This window comes from Schistocerca cancellata, chromosome 2 (genome assembly GCF_023864275.1).
Source record: "Schistocerca cancellata isolate TAMUIC-IGC-003103 chromosome 2, iqSchCanc2.1, whole genome shotgun sequence".
Taxonomy (NCBI): domain Eukaryota; kingdom Metazoa; phylum Arthropoda; class Insecta; order Orthoptera; family Acrididae; genus Schistocerca; species Schistocerca cancellata.
The window spans coordinates 628460537-628479774 of NC_064627.1; positions in this window are offsets into that span (position 1 = coordinate 628460537).

Consider the following 19238-nt stretch of genomic DNA (forward strand, 5'->3'; position numbering starts at 1 on the left):
TCGCGTTGGTCGAGATCCAATGACTGTTAGCAGAATATGGAATCGGTGGGTTCAGGAGGGTAATACGGAATGCCGTGCTGGATCCCAACGGCCTCGTATCACTAGCAGTCGAGATGACAGGCATCTTATCCGCATGGCTCTAACGGATCGTGCAGCCACGTCTCGATCCCTGAGTCAGCAGGTGGGGACGTTTACAAGACAACAACCATCTGCACGAACAGTTCGACGACGTTTGCAGCAGCATGGACTATCAGTTCGGAGACCATATCCGCCGTTACCCTTGACGCTGCATCACAGACAGGAGCGCCTGTGATGGTGTACTCAACGACGAACCTGGGTGCACGAATGGCAAAACGTAATTTTTTTTTGGATGAATCCAGGTTCTGTTTACAGCATCATGATGGTCGCATCCGTGTTTGGCGACATGGCGGTGAACGCACATTGAAAGCGTGTCTTCGTCAGCGCCATACTGGCGTATCAGCCGGCGTGATGTTATGGGGTGCCATTCGTTACACGTCTCGGTCACCTCTTGTTCACATTGACGGCACTTTGAACAGTGGACGTTACATTTCAGGTGTGTTACGACCATCGGCTCTATCCTTCATTCGATCCCAGTGAAACCCAACATTTCAGCAGGATAATGCACGACCGCATGTTGCAGGTCCTGTACGGGCCTTTCTGGATACAGAAAATGTTCCACTGCTGCCCTAGCCAGCACATTCTCCAGATCTCTCACCAACTGAAAACGTCTGGTCAATGGTGGCCGAGCAGCTGGTTCGCACAATACGCCAGTCACTACTCTTGATGAACTGTTGTATCGTGTTGAAGCTGCATGGGCATCTGTACCTGTACACGCCATCCAAACTCTGTTTGACTCAACGCCCAGGCGTATCACGGCCGTTATTACGACCAGAGGTGGTTGTTCTGGGTACTGATTTCTCAGGATCTATGCACCCAAATTGCGTGAAAATGTAATCACATGTCAGTTCTAGTATAGTATACTTGTCCAATGAATACCTGTTTATCATTTGCATTTCTTGTTGGTGTAGCAATTTTAATGGCCAGTAGTGTAGCAATTCGTGTGTCTCTACATACTAGATCTCATTCGGATAGTTGCTTCGCGATGCATCGCTTTCTTTTTCTTATAGTATAGTCGCTGACATCTTTATGATTTACGAGAGTAATAGCAAAATTTTATCGGATTTTTATTCAGAAGATACAGTATAGTGGAGTTTATTGTTCTGTGTGTTTATTGACATAAAACGAAAACTGTATGTTTGGTAAGGCTGAGTTCCCTTCAGGATGTGAAACCTGAAGTCAGTAACAGTCAGCATGAAAATAAAATGAAAGGTCGTCTAGTTTAAATTATATTAGCAACGTATGCGTAACACGAACTCCTTTCGCTTATGATGTGGTAACGTCTCTTTGGAAACAAATGGATTAAAGGTACGTTATTGTTTAATTACTCTGAAATGAAATGAAATTCAGTTCGTTTAAACACAATACAGTTAAATAAATTTAATCAATTCCACAGCGATTCGTCAGATAACATTAATTACAGATAAATGATTATAATATGTGATGCTACCTGCTGCCAGTTAGTTACGTCTGATTGAAGGACCGCGTATCAAAGCATTACCCGAATCTGTAATGTCAAAGTGCTTTAAGTTCTGTGAATCTTTACCTTTCAAAAATATTGATGCAGAACAACAGATTTGCTTTAACCGGATGATGATGCCTATTTAAAGAAAACTTTAGTTCTTTTGCTTTTGTTTTTCTCATTCGCACCACATTTACTGAATCACACAGTTTCGACATCACTGTATAACTACCATAACGTACAACTCCTAGATACCTTCCAGTACTAGAGTAAATCAAGTTTTTTTGCATTACACTAAACAGACTTGTCCCATAAAAACCCACACACTGCGGTGGCAGATAATTTCATATTACTCCCTTTCATTTGCCAGCAAGAGATGATCTCTCGGAGACAGTACCGAAATTATGACAGTTCTACGTGTAGAAATCGGTACATTCATGTTCGGAAGGAAATCTTCATCATTTATCAAGTCTCGTATGTCATTGTTCTTTAGATACTACTGCAAAACAAAAATTGCACTCCTGAAAGAAATATTTAACACCAATAAATATTTTTCCACGTTTGGAAATAAAGGAAGACGTAAGTTATTTCAAGTAAAACTTCGTCTGTCCTTCATATTCTTGCGTATTCTTTAACCCGGCTGGTCTGTGTTCGTGTGGCATACAATCAAAAGGTAAATGCCTGTCAAACTAGGACGAATCTCAAAAAGACATGAGATTAGTATCATCTCTCAGCCGTCTACAAAAATAAAATAGATGTAATGTAGTCATGGCTTTGGAGTCACTGGTGTTCTCAGTATTACGTGTCTATGTGGAAGTATCTTCTGGGACAGTTTCTTCAAACGGTTTTCCAGCACAGTTCTTACATATAAGTTGCATATAATGTGCAGTCATACAGAAAAACCGCTGTGGGACCAGTAGATTTACGAATAAACTCAAGATCTTTTTTGAGCAAGCACGAGTTCCAATCAAGATTACACCATTTGGAGTTTAAATGACTGTGAAATTTAATATAGCTCTGCATTCAAGCGGTAGGATGATACCGACATACTACGTTTTTAGTCTCTCCCTGAAGACTAACTGAGATCCAGCCCATTACAGAGCCTTTGACACTTACAAAAAATGTCGGGTAACCCAAGAGTGGCATACAGAGTTACACAACTGTGAACATTTTCCAGGGGTTATTAATTCCGTTATTCGCCTTAAAATTATGAGAAATCTCCTGAAATATTTATTTTTGGAACGAACTTGGACACTGTTTTGTGCAGGCAGATCTTGTTTTCGAGGTTTCATTCTCCACTCCAAGAGCAAAGCCAGCTGTTTTAGGTCATGCCATTCATAGAGCCCCATTTGTTTTCGGCCAATTAATAGGCGAGCCGCTGGTGAGACAGAGCGGTTCTCGACTGAGAATAAACTCACAAGTTTCGTCATTTAACTGACAAACAAGGAAAATCTTCCCAAAACGTTAGTGGGAACCAGGTGACTGGAATTGTCTTCGCCTACTTCTGTGACAAATTTCTCGACTTTCTCACATAAAAGTTAAAATTATATTTACGTATATTTACTATTACAGGTATTGTGCGAGTGTACGCTGAAGTATGCCCCGTCATCATCTTCACTTACAAGGATTAGGCTAACTGCTAGTCTCGTCTTCAAAGGTTAAACTCAATTTATTTGGGGCCCACCAGGGTTTCTTCTTCCCCTCGATCTATATCTCAACCGTTGTATCGCCAGTCATTCTTCTGACATTCTGCTCACATGTCTTTTTCAACTGTTTTTATACACTCCTGGAAATGGAAAAAAGAACACATTGACACCGGTGTGTCAGACCCACCATACTTCCTCCGGACACTGCGAGCTGGCTGTACAAGCAATGATCACACGCACGGCACAGCGGACACACCAGGAACCGCGGTGTTGGCCGTCGAATGGCGCTAGCTGCGCAGCATTTGTGCACCGCCGCCGTCAGTGTCAGCCAGTTTGCCGTGGCATACGGAGCTCCATCGCAGTCTTTAACACTGGTAGCATGCCGCGACAGCGTGGACGTGAACCGTATGTGCAGTTGACGGACTTTGAGCGAGGGCGTATAGTGGGCATGCGGGAGGCCGGGTGGACGTACCGCCGAATTGCTCAACACGTGGGGCGTGAGGTCTCCACAGTACATCGATGTTGTCGCCAGTGGTCGGCGGAAGGTGCACGTGCCCGTCGACCTGGGACCGGACCGCAGCGACGCACGGATGCACGCCAAGACCGTAGGATCCTACGCAGTGCCGTAGGGGACCGCACCGCCACTTCCCAGCAAATTAGGGACACTGTTTCTCCTGGGGTATCGGCGAGGACCATTCGCAACCGTCTCCATGAAGCTGGGCTACGGTCCCGTACACCGTTAGGCCGTCTTCCTCTCACGCCCCAACATCGTGCAGCTCGCCTCCAGTGGTGTCGCGACAGGCGTGAATGGAGGGACGAATGGAGACGTGTCGTCTTCAGCGATGAGAGTCGCTTCTGCCTTGGTGCCAATGATGGTCGTATGCGTGTTTGGCGCCGTGCAGGTGAGCGCCACAATCAGGACTGCATACAACCGAGGCACACAGGGCCAACACCCGGCATCATGGTGTGGGGAGCGATCTCCTACACTGGCCGTACACCACTGGTGATCGTCGAGGGGACACTGAATAGTGCACGGTACATCCAAACCGTCATCGAACCCATCGTTCTACCATTCCTAGACCGGCAAGGGAACTTGCTGTTCCAACAGGACAATGCGCGTCCGCATGTATCCCGTGCCACCCAACGTGCTCTAGAAGGTGTAAGTCAACTACCCTGGCCAGCAAGATCTCCGGATTTGTCCCCCATTGAGCATGTTTGGGACTGGATGAAGCGTCGTCTCACGCGGTCTGCACGTCCAGCACGAACGCTGGTCCAACTGAGGCGCCAGGTGGAAATGGCATGGCAAGCCGTTCCACAGGACTACATCCAGCATCTCTACGATCGTCTCCATGGGAGAATAGCAGCCTGCATTGCTGCGAAAGGTGGATATACACTGTACTAGTGCCGACATGTGCATGCTCTGTTGCCTGTGTCTATGTGCCTGTGGTTCTGTCAGTGTGATCATGTGATGTATCTGACCCCAGGAATGTGTCAATAAAGTTTCCCCTTCCTGGGACAATGAATTCACGGTGTTCTTATTTCAATTTCCAGGAGTGTAGTTCTCTATTGTATTGTTTATCTCTTCAACATTCATTTTTTCTCTAATTTGTTAATTAGAATTGTCGTATGCCACCTTTCGCTGTTCTTAGAAGTCTCATTTCAGGTGCCAGTTTTTTGCGCTCGTCGCTCTTTGTGAGAAATCATGTTGCACTCCAATACCTGATCTGATTAATGCCACCAGACTCTCTCGTACATGGGACCAGGCTTTCACACCTACAGTGTCTTTCTTAACTCATAGATTCCTACGAAATAATAATATTAATATGACAAATTGTATTAATATGATTTGAGTGTCTCAATTGGCAATGTGACTAAATGAAACTATGAAATAATAAAGCTAACGCTGGCAGTACTTGTACTACTGCTGCTACCACTAACAGTGTTAACAGCAATAGTGATGGTGATGGTGATGGCGATGGTGATGGTGATGACAATAACAACAGCGATAGCGGTATATATAAGAAGAACTACAGGTTTACAATGAAAACTGAAAGAAAAAGTTTGCAACATCAAAAAATAATGATACAGAGTGATGAAATTTCGTGAATACATTCGTCTACGTAACATATTTAAGTTATTAGCATTGCAAGATCAAAGATAACGTAAGTGGGAGATACACCATTACAAATATGAAATGCTGTTACATCAGTAACCTGTGTAACCACCAGAACGTTGAATGTAGCTACTCAAACGCGCATGCCTTGTGCTACACAGGTGTCGGGTGTCACTTTGTGGGATGGAGTTCCATGCCTGTTGCACTTAGTCAGTCAATACAGGGACTGTTAATGCTGTTTGTGGATGACGCTGAAAATGTCGTCCGATTATGTCCCATATGTGCTAGACTGGAGACACACCTGATGATCGAGCAGGCCGAGGCAACATGACGACACTCTATAGAGCCTGTTGAGTTACATAAAGGGTATGTGGGCGACCGTTATCCTGTTGGAAACACACCCTTGGAATGCCGTTCATCAGCACAAGTCAAATCATCAGATTTATGTACAAATTTACGTTCAAAGTGGGTGGGATAGTCAGGAAAGTGCTCTTTCTGTCATGCGAAATCACATCTCAGAGGTAGGACCAGTGGTCTAGAACTCAGACAGGTTGGTTGCAGGCCCTCAATTGGCATCCTTCTAACCAACACACGACCATTGCTGGCACCGAGGTCGAAGCAACTTCCATCAGGAAACACAACAGACCTCCACTCTGCCCTTCAATGAGCTGTCGCTTGACACCACTGGAGTCACAGATGTCGGTGGTTTGGGTTCAGAGAAATGCACTCTACAAGGCGTCTGGCTCGGAGCTATACTTGAAGTAACCGATTTGTAACAGTTCTTTGTGTCACTATGGTGCCAACTGTTGCTGAAATTTCTGCTACAGGTGCAGTACGTTGCTCCACAGCCATACACCGAACAAGATTGTCTTCCCTCTCTATAAGGCCAGGTGGCCGTCCGGAGACCGATCTCTTTGCCACATACATTCCCGTGATCATCGCTGCCACCAGTCATGTACAGTGGCTACAGTCCTGCCATGTCTTTCTACAGTATCGCAGAAGGAACATCCAGCTTCTTGTTGCTGTGTGTATTTAAAGCAAATCCGACTTGCATGCTTATAATGGTGCTAGTAGGGCAACTCTCACGCGACTGGCCCGAAATTTCAATGGATATCATCTTTCAGATGTAAAAACACGCCTACCAACCTTCGTTCATGTCTCACAGCTCCTTCTGGGTACTGTGATTTTCTTTCTGTAAATGTAGATATTTTCTGATCCAGTGAGTTCTGAGGAAAGAAAATTTAAGGAGACTGTATCACCTAAGATTACTGGGAAAAGAGGAAGATTTGGTTGGGAAGAAAGATGTGCGAGGGTAACGATTGCGTACAGAGACAATGGTAATTCTTGTCGTTCCTTTAGTGTATACCTAATTAACTGTCTTCTGAACCTGGAAATTTTATTCAGTTCTCTAATATAATGCGGGAGGTTACGACGGAGTCGGGTTCCTGCTACGGAGAAGGACTTCGAGAAAATGCTTGAACAATAGAGTTGGACAGAAACGATTTCCCTCTGATAAGAATGTATGTTTCTGCCATGTGGTTCAGATAGGAGAAGACATATGAGGGACTGTCTTTTCTACCGGGGTATGCAAATTTCTAAACTTTCCTTGAGACATCTTACGATTACATCGAGTAACGACGTCGAAATATCGTGTTGGGAAGACACGAACCACCGGCAGAGCACCCAATCTCAACGAGAAAATAACGGATCACTGGCAAAGTCTAAGAGATTACACCTCTACGCTTGTCTACACGTAACCATAATAGCTGTGTATATGATAGTGAAGTATGGTCAAAGGGTCGAAATAACAGATATAACAAACAAAGGCATTCATAACCAGTACCAGGTACCACAAACTTTCCTGAGAAAAGCCTAACTGAATAACATCGGTGTAATGAGTAATTGAAAGTATATGTGCACAAGTTCCTTATCCAGATCAAGAGAGGATAGCTTTTTATAGTTTTGTAGGGCGTAGAGAGATGCTGATGCCTTCTTGCTCACCGCAGTTACGTTCTCAGCCCCATATAAGATTAAAGATGGTCTCTCTCTCTCTATTCGTTTAGTCGGTTCCGACTCTTCGTGACCCCATGAACCAAAACACGCCACTTTTTCCTGTCTTGCACTTTCTCCCATGGACCTTTCAGGTTGTAACACATTGCTTCTGTGATGCCATCGATCCATCTCATCCTCTGACGTCCTCTTCTTCTAGTTCCTTCAATCTCCCCAGCATTAATGTTTTTTCCAGTGAGGCATGCATTCGCATTGTGTGTCCAAAGTAGGTCAGCTTTTGTTTTAACATTAGATCTTCCAGGGAGAAATCTGGTTTTATTTGCTCCAATATTGATCTGTTGGTTCTCTTTGCAGTCCATGGAACTCTAAGAAGTTTCCTCCAACACCACAATTCGAAGGAGTCAATTCTTCACCGTTCAGCCTTTCTAATGGTCCAGGTCTCACATCCATACATCACAACTGGAAAGACCATAGCCCTCACAGTACGGATCTTCGTTACTAGTGTTATATCTCTGGACCTTATAACCTTGTCAGGGTTTGACATCGCCTGTCTACCGAGCAACAGGCGTCTCCGGATTTCATGGTTGCAGTCACCATCAGCAGAGATCTGGGAATCGAGATAACTGAATGTGGTCACTACTTCCATGGTTTCTCCGGTTATATCCCACGAATTGGTAGGTGTAGTTGCCATAATTTTCGTTTTCTTCACATTCAGCCTAAGACCGGCCTTTTCAGGCCTTTTCACTTTCGTCTTTCACCTTCAGCAAGATTGTCCTCAATTCTTCTTCACTTGCTGCCAACAGGATCTATCATCCGCGTACCTGAAGTTGTTTACATTTATTCCAGCTATCTTAATTCCTGTTTCTCCTTCATCTAGCCTCGCATTCCTCATAACATGTTCCGCATACAGACTGAATAAGTACGGTGACAGTATGCAGCCTTGCCGGACCCCTTTCTGAATCTTAATCCATTTCGTTGTTCCATACATAGTTCTCACCGTGGCTTCTTGGTCTAGGTATAAACTCCGTATCAGGTGAATGAGGTGATCTGGTACACCCGTGTTTTTCAGTACGTTCCATAATTTGTTGTGATCGACGCAGTCAAAGGCTTTGGCGTAGTCAATAAAGCAGAGGTACACATCTCTCTGGAATGCTCTTGCTTTTTCCATAATCCACCGAATGTTAGCAATTTGATCTCTAGTTCCTCTTCCTTTCCGAAATCCAGCTTGTTCTTCTCGTAGCTCTCGATCTAGATATTGGCGAAGTCTATTTAGTAAGATTTTCAACATGACTTTGCTAGCATCTGAGGTAAGTGCGATTGTTCGGTAATCCGAGCATTCTTTAGAACTTCTCTTCTTTGGAATGAGGATGAATACTGATCTTTTCCAGTCTTCTGGCCACTGTTGCGTGATCTATATTTTTTGACATATTGAGTGCAGCACTTTCACTGCATCCTTTCCAGTGACTTTAAACAATTCTGCTGGTATTTCATCATGTCCACTAGTTTTGTTATTAGCCATATTTTCAAGGGCCCACTGGATTTCGCTCTCCAAAATATCTGGCTATAGTTCTAAATTAACATTAACATCAGCAGTAGGAGCCCTGGTATTATGCAGTTCTTTCTTGTATAGGTCTTCTACATATTCTGGACCATCTTTCCTTAACAACCTCTGCTTCACTCAGGTCTTTCCCGTTTCTATCTTTTATCATTCCAATTTTTGCATGAAATTTTCCTTTAATTTCTCTAATTTTCATGTAAAGATCTCTTGTCTTCCCCATTCCGTTACTATCTTCAACTTCCTTGCACTGTTCATTACGTTAGTTTTCTTAATTACATTTTCCATGTTGGATTTTTTGTGTGGAAGGTATATATGACATATTGCAATTTATTTTCATCGCCAAACACAATAAACTTGTCGTCTGCTAAAAGGCAGGTGCTTGGTTGCATACCGCGACATCTGTAACCAAGGATGTACTTCTTGTTGGCACTTAGGTACAACTACTCTTAAATAATTAAAACTGTTACTGATAACAGTTTATATCTAATTGGTTTGACACATTTAAATGCTGTTACGTTCGTTTTTTTTAATTACATTATCCATTATATATGGCCCGCATCTCGTGGTCGTGCGGTAGCGTTCTCGCTTCCCACGCCCGGGTTCGATTCCCGGCGGGGTCAGGGATTTTCTCTGCCTCGTGACGGCTGGGTGTTGTGTGCTGTCCTTAGGTTAGTTAGGTTTAAGTAGTTCTAAGTTCTAGGGGACTGATGACCATAGATGTTAAGTCCCATAGTGCTCAGAGCCATTTTGAACCATTATATATTGCCTAGAAGGTATATGTGACATACTGCAATTTATTTTCATCGCCAAACACAATAAACTTGTCGTCTGCTAAAAGACAGGTGTTTGGTTGCATACCGCGACATCTGTAACCAAGGATGTACTTCTTGTTGGCACTTAGTACAACTATTCTTAAATAATTAAAACTGTTACTGAAAACAATTTGTAACTAATTGGTTTGACTCATTTAAATGCTGTTACGTTCGTTTTTTTAATTACATTATCCATCACGTTTCGCCTAGAAGGTATTGTGACATACTGCAATTTATTTTCATCGCCAAACTCAATAAACTAGTCGACTGCAAAAACATTGAATTTATGGTCAACGATGAACTTCCTACAGAGTGAAGGCATCCCTAAAAGACAGCCTGATTCCCATCATAGCTGAAATTATATATCGTGATGGAAACAAAGTAGCTGCGAGCAATGCTTCATTGTTGTCGCCAATATAATACTGTGGCCGCAGTGCGTACTATTCAGTTATCTATTTGAGACATTCACTGTTAAAGTGGTGCTCCCCAGCATCTCATTTAAGTTTCGACACAGTCGAGCTTAATTACCCTGAATGCCTTGGCCTTGTAAGAATATTTTTAAATTACCATAGTTTACGTGCTGAAGTATTTGTAAATCCGGGGTTTATTGTGGCACTGTGAGTTCATTTTTTGTCTGTTACATGATGAAGGCATATTGCAGTGTAATTTAACTTTGGTATCTTGAGGCAACACCTTACTCCTTGTGTGTTCACGCACGGGAAGATTGATCTACTGTCTCGATGTATTGTTTACCGTATTTCGCTTGTTCAGTATTTGTTTGATATTAGTTTTGTTGCCTCTGCACTGTCGGGTCTCTTTGGGGCTAATATCTTCCTCAAACTGTTTCAGTATATTTGTTGCCTGTGTTTAAAATTATTTACTGCGTGTTACAGAAAGCGGAGCTCTGAATACTCGTCAGGTTGCCCGCTTTAAGGCGTTCCGATGATTTCTTTGAGGCTGACGTCATGGTGTTGCTGCTTCTGATGATTCCCTTCACTCGCAACTGTAGGGCAGGGGGGAGTTAGTTTCTGTTTTTTAATATTATCTCCCACGGGGGAAACTTGAGAATTTATTTTTAAATTTTATTAATTATCATTGTGCATTTAATTGATGGATTTTAATAATTTGATTCGATTTTAAATTAATTTGAGCCTCAAAATTTAGCATTTAAATTCTGTCATTTTTACATTAACGTAATCTGCTTTAATTGTAATATTTATGGGTTCACCAGATGTTGACATATGTGAACGTTACCAATGACGTTCTACCTCTTACGACCCAGTCATTCCTTCCAGAACAACCAAACCGCAAGAAGTGTGTTACAGCGATCACAGAAAATGGTTTATATTGTTAATCGGTGTCGGCCAACTTTGGCCATCAATAGAACGATTGACCAAGTCTGACGAAGCATTGCTACAAATGTAGAAAGTTTCCTTTCGTAGGTAATACCCGATGATGTTTCGCGACTGTAGCCGGTTACTAACACCCACAATTTTTCGTCTGCGAACCTTCCAGGCATTGTTAGACGAATCGTCGAAATTTCAGATGAAGATGTCTGGCTCGTGCGGAGACGAAGTACTGTGCGTGGTATTAAATGACCACCGGCAGCACTCCCCGAATATCACCGTGTATAGCATTGGTTTTTAACCATCTAAAGCTACTTTCAAACTTCTGCCGATGACCAATGGTGACCGACTCCGGTTAACGGTATAAAATGTTTCCTGTGATTACAGCAAAGAAAGTACAGGGTTATTACAAATGATTGAAGCGATTTCACAGCTCTACAATATCTTTATTATTTGAGATATTTTCACAATGCTTTGCACACACATACAAAAACTCAAAAAGTTTTTTTAGGCATTCACAAATGTTCGATATGTGACCCCTTAGTGATTCGGCAGCCATCAAGCGGATAATCAAGTTCCTCCCACACTCGGCGCAGCATGTCCCCATCAATGAGTTCGAAAGCATCGTTGATGCGAGCTCGCAGTTCTGGCACGTTTCTTGGTAGAGGAGGTTTAAACACTGAATCTTTCACATAGCCCCACAGAAAGAAATCGCTTGGGGTTAAGTCGGGAGAGCGTGGAGGCCATGACATGAATTGCTGATCATGATCTCCACCACGACCGATCCATCGGTTTTCCAATCTCCTGTTTAAGAAATGCCGAACATCATGATGGAAGTGCGGTGGAGCACCATCCTGTTGAAAGATGAAGTCGGCGCTGTCAGTCTCCAGTTCTGGCATGAGCCAATTTTCCGCGGGCTACGCGTGAAACTTTCCTGCACGCGTTCAACCGTTTCTTCGCTCACTGCAGGCCGACCCGTTGATTTCCCCTTACAGAGGCATCCAGAAGCTTTAAACTGCGCATACCATCGCCGAATGGAGTTAGTAGTTGGTGGATCTTTGTTGAACTTCGTCCTGAAGTGTCGTTGTACTGTTATGACTGACTGATGTGAGTGCATTTCAAGCACGACATACGCTTTCTCGGCTCCTGTCGCCATTTTGTCTCACTGCGCTCTCGAGCACTCTGACTGCAGAAACCTGAAGTGCGGCTTCAGCCGAACAAAACTTTATGAGTTTTTCTACGTATCTGTAGTGTGCCGTGACCATATGTCAATGAATGGAGCTACGGTGAATTTATGAAATCGCTTCAATCATTTGTAATAGCCCTGTATTATGTGCACAATAAAAATGTCACTTACTATATGTAAGACTAAATGGAACCTTTTCCGAGTCTCTTTTAATACTGGATGCTGTGTAAGAAGGCAGGTCGAGGCCATCATACTTTATATTTTGTCTGCTTACATGGTGTTCTCAAACTGTTGCTACAATAGAAATAAATACTTCCCATTCTGCAACCATATGAGCCAACTGAATCGCATGTTCCAGATTTCTGGAAAAGAGCTATACGAACTTTCTTTCAAGACTGGAACATAAAAACTCTAATATACTCAAAAATCTCTTGTGATCCTGACATTGTCAGACAGAATAGAAAATCCATAATCCTTCACTTCAGCGTTTTCAATAAGAGTGATTTCAAATGGTTCAAATGCCGCCGTGTGCAAGGGGGCATCAGTCCCCTAGACTACTTAAACCTAACTATCCTAAGGACATCACACACATCCAAGCCCGAGGCAGGATTCGAACCTGCGGCCGTAGCAGCAGCGCGGTTCCGGATAGAAGGGCCTAGAACCACTCAGCCACAGCGGACGGCTAAAAATGATTTCCTTTCTTGTTGGTAATGTCTGCTCGTGCTTTCCTTGGAAGGATTTGTGATTGGCTGTGGTCTGTCCAATGTGTTCAATTAAACTTTTCAGTGCAAGGGTCATGCGTTTAATTCCGATGAACCATGAGATGCCCATAACCCACACATGGTAGTAACGCTAAGAATTTATGCATCCCTGCTTTAATACATTCATAGATCAAAAAGTAGATGCACCGTCAAGGAGTTATCCGAGTGGGGGCAGAAATCGGTGGATGCGAGCAGAAATCGGTAGATGCGACGTAAATGTACAGAGAAAAATCTCTACATTTTCAGAAAAATTGTTGTGTTTATTCAAAATAAAGAGCTTCACGAATTGAGCATATCAGTACTGCATTTGTCGTCCTATGGCCCTTTTGCAAACAGTTATTAGACTAGGCTTTAATTGATAGATTTGTTGGATGCCCTCTTGAGGGATATCTTGCAAATACTGTCCAATTGGCGCGTTGGATCGTCAAAATCCTGAGCTGGTTGGAGGGCCCTGCCCATAGTGTTCCAAATGTTCTCAATTGAGGAGAGGTCCGGTGACCTTGCCGGCCAAGATAGGGTTTGGCAAGCACGAAGAAGACAAGCAGTAGGAACTCCCGCCGTGTGCAAGGGGTCATTATGTTTCTGAAATGTAAGCTCAGGATGGCTTGCCATGAAGAGGAACTAAACGGGACGTAGAATATCGCCGACGTTCCGCACCGCTTTAAGTCTGACGCGGATATGTTGTATGGAACGCGACAGTCAGGTTGGTATCCCATCGTTGTATAAGGCGACTGTCCACAAGGGTACCTGCAGCTCAACCTAAAACGACATATAAGCGCGTCTCATACAGCTGACTTCCGGGAAGGAAGAGTGGCTACGACGTCCGAAGACCAGTGAAGGCCCAGAGAAAAGTGGCTGCCAATTCACCTCGTACATCAGGACTGTTCAGTGAACCTCTGGGATACAGAACTACAAGTCACTTAGTAATTAAATCAAAATGAAGTGCAGGGAAGTTAAGGTCAAACGCCTATATGAAAAATATGAAGAAATCAAGGAAGAAATGATTTTCGGAAGGACTGATTCAGCATACAAAAGGGTGAGAAACAATCTTAAGTGAAAATAAGGACAAGGGCGATAACATCAAGAAAGTCATTGAGAATTCCAATGTTACATGCAGAGGAGAGTGCAGATAGGGGAAGGAATACATTTAAGGTGTCAAGGTCTCTAGAGGCCATGAAGGGAGGGGGGAGGGGGGGGCAGGATGACTCATCGGATTACGTAACAGAAGAAAGAACACGAGTCGGCACGGAAGAGTTAAGGATGCAGTATTTGAATTGGAATTTAGAAGATCTGTGGAAGACACAAAATCAGAGAAGGCACAAGAGGTAACATGCGATCTGAATTTCTAATACCATTGAGGAAGTGGCAACATAACGGCTATTCACGCTGGTGTGTATGATATATCAGACTTGTGATATGCTATCAGACTTTCGTCAAAAAATCGTCCACGCAATTCACAAGGTTGCAAGAGCCGAGACGTGTGAGTTTTATCACACAAGCTTATGCGTCCAAGTTGCTGACAAGAATAATATACAAACGAAAGGTAAAGGAAATTGTGGAACTGTTACATGACGATTGGTATGGCTTAGAGAGGCATTTCTAATCCCACGGTTGATAAAGGAAGCAAAACAGAAGAAAAATCAAGAGACATCCTCAGAATTTGTCGACCCGGAGAAAAAGAGTTCGACAATGTAAAATGATGCAAGACGTTCGAAATCCTGAGAAAAATGGAGGTAAGCAATAGGGAAAGGAGTGTAATATACAATACGTACAAGGAGGAAGACGGAACAATGAGAGTGGAAGATAATGAAGGAAGTGCACAAATTAAAATGAGTTTAAGACAGGAATGCAGTCTTCTAGTAGTGGGCTGGAACTCGAATTCTTGACGGCTTCTGGCCACTCCCTCATTCAACGTTGCCCCCCCCCCCCCCCACTTCCTAGTCACGTGTGCTGCAAATGAAACTGCTGAAAAAATGACAGCCCGTCTGCTTCTAGTCACATACTGGGAAACACCACCGATATCCACTGCTAGAATAATCACCTTGCCTGTACTGCGAGAACCGTATATTACCGCTACACGGACAGATTATACCCAACGCGTCTGGCCCGTTTCGTAGTAATTCAACAGCTCGGTTTCTATAACCGAAGTGCCAACACCCTGCACCCATCAGCTACCAGTGTCTGCTGCGATCCTCTCCCACATATTGGCACTGATTTTCTCCAGAAATGATAGCGCCACGACACCCTTGTGGAGCACTGACTACTAGCATTTATGTCGCCACTCAGTGCCATACGACCCAGTACTAAAAATATGGTCACCTGTTTCCTTCAGCATGGCATGAAATATCAAGTCTGCGGAAAAAAAATCTACTCTTATGGATGCTACATGTAGTCTGCTTTGGCAACAAATATGTGCATGTGACAGACAACAGGTTTTGGGATTAGCGTTAGGATGTACACAGCAAACAGACAATGTACAAGATATACCTGGTAAACCAAACCTCGAGAGCTATTCTAAAATTCGTATGTTATCTGAAGGAAGAAATTATCTGATTCGGTATTTCTCTCGCTCGGTCGTACTTACTTGTCTGCTTGAAGCCAATGAACTGCGGATTTCTTGGTAGGGAAGACGACGTTTGTTGTCTTCGTTGGAGAGCGACAGAGATAGAACTAGCTTCGTGAGTACCTCAGGGAAGTGTGTTGGGATCCTTGGTGTTCATGCTATATGCTGATTACACTGCAGACACTATTAACAGTATGACCTATTACTTCTCGCAGACGCATTTATCTGTAATGCATTGCAATCTGAAAAAAGCTGCACAGATAAAACGGTCAGTTCTTGATAAGATTTCAGAGTGCTACACATATTGGCAACTTGCTTTAAATATTGAGAAATGTAAAATTTTGCACTTTACAAAACATATCATATGACTACAATATCAACGAGTCACAAATGGAATCGTTCAACTCATGCAGATACTTGAGTGTAACAATTTGTAGAAATATAAAAGGGAACTAGAATATAGGCAGAGTCTTAAGCATAAAGGTGGCTGAGAAGCAGTGTACAAAAAGGACTGCTTTTAAAATAGCTCCCATCACACATCCTAGTATATAGCTCAAGTCTGTGGGACGCGTAGCCAGTAGGACTGCCAGGAGATACTGAAGATATACAGAAAAGAGCTATGAGAATGGCTACATGTTGTTTGACCGGTGGGAGAGTGTCACGGAGATGTTGAAGAAACTGAACTGGCAGACACATGAAAAAAGAATCAGACCATCCCGAAAAAGTCTCCTCATAAAGTTTCAAGAAAATCATAAATCTAGGAATATATTACAACTCCCCTACGTATCTCGAAGATAATGTCAGATTAATTACAACATGCACAGAGGTATTTAAATAGTCGCTCCTCCTGCTCTCCATACGTGAATGGAACGAGAAAAACCCAAATAACTGATACAATGAGAAGCACCGTCTGCCACACACTCAATAGTGATTTCTGTGGTATAAATGTAGATGCTGATGTAGATGCAGATGTAGAACGTCGAATTTCAACTGCTAATATTTACAAACATCTTTGTCTTGGTTCATCTTGAGTTATCTTAAAGATATTTACAATATCCTTAATATGCCTGAAAATTTTCTGAAGGTCGAAACGCGTTTTAAGTAAAGAATTATTGATCAGAAGCTTTTGGCGATTATCGTTTGACGATTTTGGCCTGTGGGGCACGGCCTGCATAAAACATGTTGGAGCCGGTAAGGGAGGCCACAAGAGCGATCCCGCCGAAGGTCAGCCTGCGGCACCGCGCGGGGTTTCAGGTCTCAGCCGCAGGCTCTGCCGAAGCACTTTATGGGTTTTAAAGGTTAATTGGTGACTCTCAGGAGCCCGCCAGCAGTCCAGCCGATACGCTGCAGGCGCCTCCCCAGCTGGCTGTAAAATCGCCTTACTGCAAGCCCCTTAGGAGACACTTACAACAAATCTGCAGAGGACATTAAATTCGTACTCGTGTTGGCGGCTTTCGGCGTGTTTGTGCAGCACGGAAACATTTCTCTGATAATGACCTTCTTATAAGAGACGCAATGGCTGTCAACGAGTTTATTAGTAGCTCGGGTGTACCCTTATTATGATTTCATTACAAGGATGACATAAACTTTTTATCACTGATATCCATTAACGTAAGCGTCCATTTTATTACGCTTTCTATAAATCTGACAACAGTAAAATGTGTATGTCATATGCAGCGTCAAAATATCTTCTCAGTATTTCTTGAAATTTTTCCGGCGGATCGAATGTTCCAGCATTTTTCGGCGTGCTTTGTCGCCATCAGTTTTACATCTGACGAATGAAGCGTATACTTCGCAGTCAGTAAAGCAATTGAAAAGCTTGCGATTCACACTGAGAACGGCCGAAAAGTTATGAGCCGTAATAACGGAACATGTATTAAAAATATCCCAGATGCGCGCCCGAAATGCGATGGACTGTCTCCTCCGTAATTTAATCATAAAACAGCAACAGCCGATATATGTTGTATTACTTATTATAGAGATGCAGGTTAATCATACATATAGAAAGGTAAAAAATAACAAATAAATTTACAGTGTAAGAAATTACATTTGTAGAAAATAAGCGATGTAATCGGAAAACAACATGCAGTTCACGTACCACCTGTCAGATGTATAAACCTTATAAGTGAAGTATCTGAGAGGTGTCAGTACCCATTGTGCACAGAAAATATAATGAAGAACACGTCCACTTCAAACGTATGTGAAAGTAATTACTTTTTTTCCTGTCTCTGATTTAACGTGGTTCATTTGCACTGCTTATCAAGCGTGTTGGTAACGTGGAAACATGTAGCTGTTCTATTTTCCAACATCGTAGCAATCTAGCTGTTGACTAGCATATAGTAATGTATAACGTTGGCGTTTCTATTTCTATTACATCTTTCTATTTGTAAGTACATTGTTATGGATTAATAATAAATTAAAGAAAAGGGAATAAAGGTTGTTACCAACACGTAATCTCTTACTGTGGGTTACCCCAGTGAAATACATCGAAATTAACAATGTAACTGAATAAGAAAGAAACATGGTATGTCTTCTCGCCGGGTGATAGTTCATCGCAACAACGACATTTCAGCGACTTACATACCTGTGTTATAGCATTTATTTTTTTTTCAAATAGTTTCTCCATTGATGTATCAAGGTTCTGAGGCTTTCGTTTCACAACAAGAAAATACTGCCTGGCCACCTGGAATTGAATCCGCTTTTTCCCTCGTAGTCAGTGCTGTTAATCTTTGACCACGTTGCAACAATTAGAAGCAGAGGGACCATCATCAACTGCCTCTTATACCATGGTTGAGGAGCCACTGTGGAATAACTGACAACTACGCTAAGTGATCAGTAGTATCCGGACACCCCCAAAAACATTTCTTTTTCATATTAGGTGCATTCTGCTGCCACCTACTGCCAGGTATTCCATATCAGTGACCTCAGTAATCACTACACATCGTAGGGGAGCAGAATGGGGCGCACCGCGAAACTCGCGAACTTCTAACGTGGTTAGATGCTTGGTGTCACTTGTGTCATACGTCTGTACGCGATATTTCCACCCTCCTAAACGCACCTAGGTCCCTTGTTTCCGACGTGATAGTGCAGTGGAAACATCAAGGGACACGTGCAGCACGAAAGCGTACAGGCCGACCTCGTCTGTTGACTGACACAAACCGCCGACAGTTGAAGAGGGTCGTAACGTGTAATAGGCAGACATCTACCCAGACCGTCAACCAGGAATTCCAAACTGCATCAGGATCAACTGCAAGTACTATGACAGTTAGGCGGGAGGTAAGAAAACTTGGATTTCATGGTCGAGAGTCTGCTCATAAGCCATACATTATGCATGTAACTGCCAAACGACATCTCTCTTAGAGTAAGGAGCGTAAACATTGGACGTATGAACAGTGGAAAAACATTATGTGGAGTGACGAATCACGGTACACAAATATGGCGATCCGATGGCGGGGTGTGGGTATGGCGAATGCCCGGTGAACGTCATCTGCCAGCATGTGTAGTGCCAACAGAAAAATTCGGAGGCGATGGTGTTATGGTGCGGTAGTTTTTTCATCGAGGGGCTAGCACCCCTTGTTGTTTTGCGTGGCACTATCACATTAGACGCGTGCATTAATGTTTTAAGCTCCCTCTTGCTTCCCAT